The sequence below is a fragment of the Chlorocebus sabaeus genome, chromosome 4 (genome assembly GCF_047675955.1).
Source record: "Chlorocebus sabaeus isolate Y175 chromosome 4, mChlSab1.0.hap1, whole genome shotgun sequence".
Lineage (NCBI taxonomy): Eukaryota > Metazoa > Chordata > Mammalia > Primates > Cercopithecidae > Chlorocebus > Chlorocebus sabaeus.
This window is the reverse complement of record NC_132907.1, coordinates 84280584-84292494: the sequence shown is the minus strand read 5'-3', so window position 1 is coordinate 84292494 and position 11911 is coordinate 84280584. Positions and strand designations below refer to the sequence as shown.

The 11911-nt window shown below is 41.3% G+C and overlaps 1 pseudogene; it reads left to right on the top strand.

Moving 5' to 3' along the window:
* Window positions 1-561: 561 nt before the first annotated feature.
* Window positions 562-11911, top strand: part of LOC140711552 (uncharacterized) — a 29300-nt pseudogene continuing 17950 nt past the window's right edge.

Here is an 11911-nt window from a genome sequence, read left to right as displayed (position 1 = left end):
TTAGGTCGAGTCCTGAGATTTTTAGCCCTCCAGGGAGGAGTGTGGCCACCACTCATCACCTGGGTTAACAGCAGACAAGCCTGTAGGTTTCACCCAGCACCTTGGGACACTTACTTCTGAAGCTTGCAGCATGAACCTGGGCTGTGCACCCAGCAACCTAGCGTCCTCATGAAGAAAAAGTGAGTGTGGACATGAGGACATCCATACAGTGAGCACACAGCTGCACCAAATCGCACCCCGCCAGCCCACAGCCCATGGCTTTGGTGCAGGGCCCTGGGGTGAGGTGCTACCTCCTGCCACCCCTGGGTACTCTCCAGGAAATACCCTACCTCCAGGGATACTCAGGCAGGGGCCGCTGGTGCAGCCTTATTTCTGATAGACCCAGCTGTAATCCTAGTATAGGAACCGGGCTGGCCACCTCGCCCCTGCCACTGGCACAGCAATTTCCCCTTTCCCTACTTCGACCTGGCTTAGATTTCTAAGTCTACTGTCCTTAGATGATACACCCACTACACCAGGAGAAGACCCTTTCCAGCTCCCAGGCTGTTTATGATTGACCAGATGGACAACTGGACTCGAGCTGCACTCAGAGGTGACAGCAATAAACCCACAATTAGGCAGGGGCAGCAGCTGTGGGTCTGGGCTCCACGCCATGCCCTGGACAGTGCAATTAGAGGAGCGAGAGGCACTGGGATGATCCTGGTCCTCACCAGGTATTACCAGCATCTGAGCAGAGACTAAGCAGCAAATTCCATGTGGTTTTGCGTGGCACGGACATGTCTGGGAGCAGGATCAGCCTGCTCCGGGCCCCTCCTCATGCTCCAGCGTGGCTGGCTAGCCCTGTGTGTTGGCTGACTCACAGAAGAGCCTGGTTTGTGCCCAAGACAGCAGGTCCCATTTGCTAGGCCTTGTCCCCATGACTAGAGGTCAGGTGTCCTCCAAGTTTCACTCCAGAACCTACTCCAAGATAGTTGTTCCTCCCTCCAGTACTGGCCAAAGGGAAAGTGTGCTGAGTGCCCAGGTGGCTCTTCCATCTCAGCAGACCCCCTTCCACATGCCCTCATGCCCCTATAGAGGACCCCACAGGGCCCGCAGCTCAGGACCCGTGAATGCCCTGGGCTCCAGTCAGGCCTCCCAGGAGACAGGGATCTTGCCTGGATTTCCCTCTTTTCCCATTTTCCACTTAAACTTGAGGTTATTCTTATCAACACTGTTAACTATGCCAAAAGCTAGGCCTAACCATGCTGTCTATCCAGGCTTAAATTTTGGCAAGAATGAGGCCAGGGTCTTACTGAAGATTGCTTTCACTTTGGTTTATCATCAAACCAGACAACAAGCAGTGGTGACCACACATGAGATAAGGACACAAAGGAAGTTGAGACACTGCCCGCGGCCCCCCAGTCTCTCCTGAAGGTGGGCCTAATGTCATAGTCAGCATCTCCATGGAGTGGCATGAGGTGAGCATTGTCCAGGTCACAGACGCTCAGAGCCTTGGGCTCCATGAGGCCAGGAGAGGGGCCACGTCAGCACCAAGGGTTTTCTTGCCACTGTGAAGGGGGCCATCACTGCACTCAAGCTTCCTCTTTCCTGGTCTAGTTGTCCCAGAGCAGGCCTGTATGACCTCCTACCACACATCATAAAAGTGACAGAGAATACTTGTTAAATGCTACATGCATGCAAGTATGAATCCACTTAATCATTACAGCAATTATTATTCCTATTTTCCAGATGAGGAAACTGAGGCACAGAAAAATTCAGTGACTTGCCAAGTCCAGCTCTCCTCAGGCATGGAGAAGAGGGACAAGCAAGTCCTCCAGCTGATAGTCTGGAGCACCACAGCATGTACCCAGCTTTCAGAAATCTCCTGATCCAAAGACGTGCTCTTTCCTAATCTTTTTGAAACACCCCTAAACTTCAGAAAGTTGCATCCAACACTCTCTCTCTCATGAAGTAAAAACAGGGCTGCTGAAGTCAGCCGACAGATTTGGCACCTCCCCAGATTTTGCTTTGACGTCCCTCCCCTAGTAGAGAGAAGGAATACTTGGTCCTTTCGGTTTCCTCTACGATCTTCATCTTCCCTGGCAAAGTTTCCACGGAGCCCACCCATCGAACATGGCCAGATGATAGCCACAGGTCTGAGCCCACCCATCGAACAGGGCCAGATGATAGCCACAGGTCTGAGCCCACCCATCGAACAGGGCCAGATGATAGCCACAGGTCTGAGCCCACCTATCGAACATGGCCAGATGATAGCCACAGGTCCGGTTAGCTGTTTGAAGCCTCAGATGACTGCCACAAGTAAAATGATGCCCTGACGTCCAGCAACGGTAAAGCCTTCTCCAGAGTACCTCTTCCAGAATGTTCTCATAAGGTTGAACTTTTCCTGGGTACACTACAAGCTACCCGAGGTGATCATCAGGAGTGACTGGCAACAGGAGATAGGGAGACAGGAATGTTTGTGTTAAAACGCCCCCCAAGAGATTTTGACAGCAACCAATCCCTGGGTAAGCTCCAGGAATAAAAATGTGAAATCTCACCTCCCCAATCTGGTCTTCATATTTTTTATTTTTTCTGATGATAGAAAATAATATATACTCATTATGAATTTTTAAAATTAAATTAAAAGTGAATAAAGTAGAAAGTGAAAAGCCTCTAACATATAGCCTCCTCAAAAAAAAATCCTCAAGTAATAGATGGGTGCATATCTTCTAGAGCTTTCTATACCTATATAAATAGATGTAACATTGACCACTTAGTCAAGCTATCATGTGTCTTAATGTTCCAGCAGTAACATGGGCTTATAACACATTGAAAATGTAAATCAATCATTATATATACTTCAAGGCAAGTAGATTTTTATAATAATGTCTGGCTTCTGTATTTTTCCCTATAGTTTTGTACTGCTATCTCCAGCATAACTCTTCCTATTCCTATGTCTCCAAGCATAAGGTTACAGTTCTAGATGAGTTGGTCAGATGACACAGATTAAACTGGCCCAACCATGTCCCAAATGACAGAAATTTGTTCTGAATACTGGGATGTCACCCACCTGGGCACTTGCTTTAGTGAGATGACAGCATGATACCCTCAAGTTGATGACAGGTGATGGTGCTTATTGTTCGAGAGAACAGATCCAGGTGTCTCGGGTGAGGGAAGGAGGTCCTAGAATCCAGAAATTCCAGGAAGTCTCTTCTTCCCCTATTAAAAGCCAAGTGCACAAGGTTTGACAAGATTCTTGTGATGGCCACGGGCTCAGCTTGGTAAAAGCCTGCCCTGGAGAATCTAACGGGCCAGCTTAGGGAGATACCACAGTGCAGTCTATGAACCAAGAAGCAGGCCCTCGCCAGACACTGAATTTACTGGTGCCTTGATCTTGGACTTCCCAGCCTCCAGAACTGTGAGAACTAAAAGTCTGTTCCTTATGAATCATGCAGTCCATGGCATTTTGTTATAGCATCCAAATAAACTAAGATACCTCCTCTCTTATGTACAAAATCCGCCTATGGACCTCTAGGACCTCCATGGATTCCAGGCTAAGAACCCCTGCCTTTAATTAAAGGAAAAAAGATTCAGCAGTTCTCTGCCATCCTACACAGTTGCCCAATTTCCCCCCGGTTAAAGTGCACTAATATAAAAAAAAAATCTGAAAGATGAAGAACTAAAATGAAGAAACAGCTCTCACTAGGAGAACACCCCATCTAATATGCGTAAGTGAGACATGTTTTATCTGTATGGTTGCCATTTATTTTTCTAACTTAGGTAATTTATCTGAACATATTTTTCTTTTCATTTCCAGTCAGTGTATGAAAGAAGTCTTAGCTTCATAATTTTAGTTCTTGGGGAATTTGGTAAAACGTACTGGCCATCAAATTCTTGGGTAGAATCTTCTCCATAGCAATAAATCTCAGGAAAAAAATGAAAGAAAGACGATGCACTACATCATTTCTGATTCCAGTACTATTTCTGGTTTAACATATGACTTTTATGTCTTTGTTAACATTTTTATCTAGCTTTGTGCAAATAGATGGGAAAATATCTAATGTGGTACAAAAATATAACTGTAAAATAAAAGCTCTAGGTAAAGCCATAAGCAGGAATAATCAGCTACAAAAATATCTCTCAAGTTGAATAATATAGAGTTTTAGCTGAACTATCAATTTTGAATACAATTACAGCCCAGTAGTTAGTAGATCATTCAGAAATGGATATTTTACTGTTCTACTTTTCAAATTACAATGTGGAACTTTCAGCAATAAAGGGCAGTTTGAAGAAGTGAAAAGTCATAAAATGGGAAATGGAACATATCTAGCAGGAGCAAGGGGAAAAGGGAAGTGTGAGAAGCATTTAATGGGGCTGGCATCACTATGGTTTTAGGAAGAATGACTTCTGATCTGAATGTCCCAAGAGACTGGGTAATAAAGGAACACTGGATGAGTTCAATTTTAAAAAAAAAATGAGCAAATGCTCTGAAATGCATATTGAGGAGAAAAATTCACACTATGTCTGCTAAAATTAAAATTAGTATTGGTAAATTGGAGAAAAATGCTATGCCAACTGCAATTTAAGGATATTACCACCTGGAAGCAACTACATACTCAAGACAAGTTCATTAAAGTGATTATTTCTCTAAATTGGTAAAATTCCTATCCAGAAGATATTCCCTATGCTCCAAGTCAAAACAGACAAAGCTGGGCTCAAAAACATCTCCTACCTCACACATGAAAGAAAGTTTAAAATTTCAGTTCATTGAGGAGAGCTGAAGTCCCTGAGGGAGACACTAGATCTGACTTCCAACGCTCTGAGCAAACCTACCATTTGCTCCAGAAGAAGACAGCATCTCTATCTTGCCATTCAAACAGCCTTGAAAAGTTAGTCCAGAGCAAAGGCTGTCAGTGCTGCTTTCGCAAGACATTCAGAAACGCAAATGATAATTGCACTGACATGGAGTTCTCTTCAACAGCAATAGATGTCAGAAGACAATACAATAATATCATCGACGTAATAAGAAAAAGCTTAGAATTTTATCCCCTCAAAAGTGAGGGCAACATAAAACTATTATCAGATACATGTAACCATTATAATGAGCTATCAAAATTTGGGGATATATGGCCAGGCACAGTGGCTCACACCTATAATCCCAGCACTTTGGGAGGATGAAGCAGGCAGATCGCCTGAGGTCAAGAGTTCGAGACCAGCCTGGCCAACATGGAGAAACCCTATCTTTACTAAAAATACAAACATGCACACCAGTAATCCCAGCTATCCAGGAGGCTGAGGCAGGACAATTGCTTGAACCCGGGAGGTAGAGGTTGCAGTGAGCTGAGATCGCACCACTGAACTCAAGCCTGGGTAACAAAGTAAGGTTCCATCTCAAAAAAAAAAAAAAAGTGGGGATATGATCATAAAGCAACTGAAAATTACTAATTTCTGCCTCTCATTTTCCCTTTAAAACTACTGGTCGACAAGTCCTTCTACTCCTGGATAAAAAATCAATCCTGTGAATTTTCTGGTCACCATGAGAATAAAAAACTTCTAAAGACCTAAATCACAAAACAAAAGATCAATTTCACATTTTAAATATCCAATAAGCATCAAAATTCAAAGTTTGATTCCCAGTTGAGGTTTTTCTCCCTCCCCCAGGTCAGGGTGTTGCAGGTGAAAAACTTGTAGTTAAGGAAGAGGGTGGCACAGGCTCTTCTCCTTTCTCCAGCTGTACTTCTATGTCTCCTCCCTAAATATGGTTTCTGATCCCTCCAGGTCAAGCAGGAAAAAAGAAGAGGCAAGGGCAGCAGGAAGGCTCCCACTGACTAGTATGCGGAAGTGAGCTAGCATCCGTGCTCTTGGGGTTCCACAAGTGTTTACATCTGACTCTTTTTGTCATGGTGCTTTCAGGGGTCTTCTGAGACTCCCCTCTCCCATCCATAAAAACTATTCATGAAGTTCCCTTGATGAGCATGAGTCTTTTCCAGCAGGTAAAGACCCTTTCATGCTCATCAAGAGAACTGCATGAGACTTTCCTGCTCGTCAAGGGAACTCCTGGAGACCCCTTCTCTGATCTCTAGGAATATGGTGAGACCTCCATTTTCTCTCTTCTTGGAGACAATTTTCCTCTCCATGTGGCCTGTTGGGCAAGACTTTAAAAGCCACACACCGGCTTTCTTAGGTATATAGTCCATATCTAGTCCACAAAATGCATTCAAACATCTTTTGCCTCCATAAACTCTGGGAAAGTAATGATCTTCCAAAGACGCCCTCTCCCTTGTTGACAAAAGCCACATCAGCCTATCTTAGCATTGCAATATCACCAACCTGACTCAGTCACCATCTTTTCTGTCTTCCAAAATGCAAGGCATTCATATTATTCTTTTTGGCAGTCCTCTCAAAATGCTTCTTCTTAATTTGCAGTTAGGAAGTTATTTAATAATGTACAGCACTTTCCAAAAGTAAATTATGATCTTCAAAACTCTTCATTCAATTTCTATTCATCCATTTCTTGGGTCTCTCCAACTTCTTTCCAAAAGTAAATTATGATCTTCAAAACTCTTCATTCAATTTCTATTCTTCCATTTCTTGGTCTCTCCAACTTCTTTATAAGGCATTGATTAGTAGTCAAATCTGAATAGAGTCAAATCTGAATGAGGGGAAAAGCTGGTTTTTCTGCCATTTTGTTTTACAGTCCTTTGGAATATAGCTTCTGTCATCTTCATGGCTGGGAAATGTTCCATTTTACCACCTTGTTACACATCAGGTAACTCTTCCTGAAGAGCTATGTATTCAAGCAGGAAAAAAAATGAACCCACAGAGAAAGCATTGTATACAAGGAACAGGAATTGATAATGTCAATAAATTTAATCATTAATTACCTCAAAGTTACTAATATTGCCATTTTTAAAAAGGATGGGAGTTCCCAGTTAAATATGTGAATTAAATAGATTTATTTATCTTGATTTCCTATTAAAACTCCGCTATAGGGACAATAAATATATTTTTAAGGTCATAAATACACAAGGACAGTGGGGAAGGCAATGACAGCTGAATAGAGATATTAACAAAATATTTGAAGCTAGAAAGCAGGTGTATGTGTATAACTAATTTAAAAGAGCAATGGAAGCTGAAATTGACATGCTTATGAGTGAGAACATGAAAAAGAAGCAAGCTGATTCAATACACACTTCCAAAGACAGGAATTGGGGGCACCTTTGCTGACAGGGCTTGGGGACAAGGCTGAAAACAGAAAACTTGGTTGGAAGTCTTCAAAAGGCAAGTAGACATAAAGATTCTCTTTCACCCCAGATAACCAGCCAACTCTACCTCCCTTGCATTGGCAGTATGCTACAGCTTTGCAGCTCTGACCTCACTGGCACTGTTGAAAACAGAGGTGAGACCCCTACTGAATTAGGGGATTCAGTGCAAGTGTCAAGTCCTGAGTTGAGACCAGCCTCCTTCTCCATTTATCTATCAGATTGCTGGAAGTAAGGTTTCTAAACTCCAGTAAGTGACAAGGGTAACCCAGGAAGAGCAACAGCACAGTAGCAAGATCTGCAGACATTGACATTTGAAGGCTCCCAATGAAATGACCATGTCACTGCATATTCACCATGAAATCAACAAGCCCTGTCAATGCACAGAGTCCCAAACACCCCATTCTAAAAAATGAGCCACCAGTTTTTCCTAAGAAAACTAAGGAGGCTTTCCTTATATATTTAGAGATCCTTGTCTAGTGGTTTATGTTTATTGCTACAGTAATCCTGCATGGCAAATAACCACCAAACCTTACTAGAACAAGGATTTGCTTTTCTTTTCCACAGATCCACAGGTCAGCCATAGTTGAGCTAGGCTCACCTGGGCTCAGGTGGACATAAGGCAGTAGAAATCTCTGCCATGTGCTCTTTCTCAAAGGCTGCAGTTGATACAGTATAAATCAAGAAAGGGCAAAACATAAAATCTAGCAGAGGAAAAGGAAATTCCTAGGATGCTAACAGTTGGAAGTACAAGCCCAATAGCTGTAATGCAATAGGAATAGAGAGGGGCTATAGTCAATAATAACTTAACTATACATTTAAAAATAACTCAGAGAGTGTAATTGGATTGATGGCACCTCAGTGGATAAATGCTTGAAGATACCAATACATGTGATTATTATGTCTTGCATGCCTTCATCAAAACATCTCATGTACCCTGTAAATATATATACCTACTATGTACCCACAAAAATTAAAAATATAAATAAATCACAGCAATAGAAAGCAAACAAACCTATTAGAACAGGAAGATAGGGCTTATTTTACAAGTTTGACCTAATGGAAACTTGGAATAAAAGGCCTTGTTATAAAAGAGCTGGTTGAGAGTATGGAAAACGAGGAATGCGAAAAGATGCAAGGGAAGAAGAAAAAGCCAATTCCTAATAGAAGGAACTAAAAAATGCACAGGAAAGGAAATGGAATCACTAAAAAATTATTTGGCTCATCTGTGAACAAGATTTACACAGCTAAAATAAAACACTGAATATGTGAACCCCTCTATCCCTAAATGTGGAAGGTGGAGGGGAAATTATATATAAACCTATACATGTAATATCTGTAACCTCATGTATACATAATCAACATTTTACAGAGAGAAGATGTGATGAGGGGAAATGCAGGCATGTGAGGGTTGTATAATAGTATGGCAAAGCTAAATCCTGATCTTTCATAGTATAAAGTCAACAGTAATAAAACTGTAACCTAAAACTGAAAAGCCAAGAAATGGCATTATCCGCATCATATTTAGAATTATAGAGGGAAAGACATGAGAAAACAGCAACTAGAAAGTGTTTGCTAACGGGAGTGGGAAAAGATGGAGAAAATGAACACCTTCTTTCATTATACAAATTATGTAAAATGCTAATTGCCTAATGTAAAAATTAAATTTAAAAAAAGCAAAATTAACACTCCAGACAAAAGTAATAAGCTGGGAGGGTATCAATGAGTAAGCAATTGTTTTGGTTGTTCTTTAACTAAGGAGGAGGAAGAAAATACATAATAACTCTAATCTCTGTTAGAAAAACGTATAGTCGGAGGTGGCTGGCAAGATGGCCGAATAGGAACATCGCTCCAGCGAGATCAACACAGAAGGCAGGTGATTTCTGCATTTCCAACTGAGATACTCGGCTCATCTCACGGGAACTGGTTAGACAGTGGGTGCAGCCCATGGAGGGCAAGCAGAAGCAGGATGGAGCATGACAAGGGGTCAGGGAACTCCCTCCCCTAGCCAAGGGAAGCCATTAGGGACTGTACTGTTTACTCCAGCCCAGATACTACTAGCCAGACTAATAAAGAAGAAAAGAGAGAAGAATCAAATAGACACAATGCAAAATGATAAAGGGGATATCACCACTGATCCCACAGAAATACAAACTACCGTAAGAGAATATTATAAACACCTCTATGCAAATAAACTAGAAAATCTAGAAGAAATGGATAAATTCCTGGACACATACACCCTCCCAAGTCTAAACCAGGAAGAAGGCAAATTCCTGAACAGACTAATAACAAGTTCTGAAAGTGAGGCAGTAATTAATTGCCTATCAACCAAAAAAAGTCCAGGACCAGACAGATTCACAGCCGAATTCTACCAGAGGTACAAAGATGAACTGGTACCATTCATTCTGAAACTATTCCAAACAACAGAAAAAGAGGGAATCCTCCCTAACTCATTTTACGAGCCAGCATCGCCCTGATACCAAAACCTGGCAGAGACACAACAAAAAAAGAGAATTTCAGGCCAATATATCTGATGAACATCAATGCGAAAATCCTCAGTAAAATCCAGCAGCACATTAAAAATCTTATCCACCACAATCAAGTCGGCTTCATCCCTGGGATGCAAGGCTGGTTCAACATACACAGATCAATAAATGTAATCCATCACATAAACAGAACCATTGACAAAACCACATGATTATCTCAATAGATGCAGAAAAGGCCTTTGATAAAATTCAACACTTCTTCAGGCTAAAAACTCTCAATAAGCTAGGTATTGATGGAATGTATCTCAAAATAATAAGAGCTATTTATGACAAACCCACAGCCAATATCATATTGAATGGGCAAAAACTGGAAGCATTTTCCCTTTGAAAACCAGCACAAGACAAGGATGCCCTCTTTCACCACTCTTATTCAACATAATATTGCAAGTTCTGGCCAGGGCAATCAGGCAGGAGAAAGAAGAACATGTATTCAAATAGGAAGAGAGGAAGTCAAATTGTTTCTGTTTGCAGATGACATGAGTGTATATTTAGAAAATCCCATCATCTCAGCCCAAAATCTCCTTAAGCTGATAAGCAACTTCAGCAAAGTCTCAGAATACAAAATCAATGTGCAAAAATCACAAGCATCCCTATACACCAATAACAGAGAGCCAAATCATGAGTGAACTCCCATTCACAAATGCTATAAAGAAAATAAAATACATAGAATACAACTTACAAGGGATGTGAAGGACCTCTTCAAGGAAAACTACAAACCATTGCACAAGGAAATAAGAGAAGGCACAAACAAATGGAAAAACATTACATGCTCCTGGAAAGGAAGAATCAATATCGTGAAAATGGCCATACTGCCCAAAGGAATTTAAAGGTTAATGCTATCCCTATCAAGCTACCACTAACTTTCTTCATAGAATTAGAAAACTACTTTAAATTTCATATGAAACCAAAAGAGAGCCTGCATAGCCAAGACAGGCCTAAGCAAAAAGAACAAAGCTGGAGGCATCACGCTACCTGACTTCAAACTATACTACCAGACTACAGTAACCAAAACAGCACGGTACTGGTACCAAACCAGATATATAGACCAAAGGAACAGAACAGAGGCCTCAGAAATAACACCACGCATCTACAACCATCTGATATTTGATGAACCTGACAAAAACAAGCAACGGAGAAATGACTCCCTATTTAATAAATGGTGTTGGGAAAACTGGTTAGCCATATGCAGAAAACTGAAACTGGACCCCTTCCTTATACCTTGTACAAAAACTAACTCAAGATGGATTAAAGGCTTAAACATAAGACCTAAAACCATAAAAATCCTAGAAGAAAACCTAGGCAATACCATTCAGGACATAGGCATGGGCAAAGAGTTCATGTCTAAAACACCAAAACCAGTGGCAACAAAAGCCAAAATTGACCAACGGGATCTAATTAAACTAAAGAGCTTCTCCACAGCAAAAGAAGCTACCATCAGAGTCAACAGGCAACCTAAAGAAAGGGAGAAAATTTTTGCAATCTATCCATCTGACAAAGGGCTAATATCCAGAATCTACAAAGAACTTAAACAAATTTACAAGAAAAAAAACAAACAACCCCATCAAAAAGTGAGTGAAGAATATGAACAGACACTTCTCAAAAGAAGACACTTATGCAGCCAACAAACATATGAAAAAAAGCTCATCATCACTGGTCATTAGAGAAATGCAAATCAAAACTACAATGAGACACCATCTCATGCCAGTCAGAATGGCAATCATTAAAAAGTTAGGAAACAACAGGTGCTGGAGAGGATGTGGAGAAATAGGAACACTTTTACACTGTTGGTGGGAGCGTAAATTAGTTCAACCATTGTGGAAGATAATGTGGCAATTCCTCAAGGATCTAGAACCAGACATACCATTTAACCTAGCAATCCCATTACTGGGTATATACCCAAAGGATTATAAATCATGCTACTATAAAGACATATGCACATGTTTGTTTATTGAGGCATTATTCACAATAGCAGACTTGGAACCAACCCAAATGCCCATCAATGATAGACTGGATAAAGAAAATGTGGCACATACACACCATGGAATACTATGCAGCCATAAAAAACAAAATGAGTTCATGTCCTTTGCAGGGACATGGATAAAGCTGGAAACCATTAATTTCAGC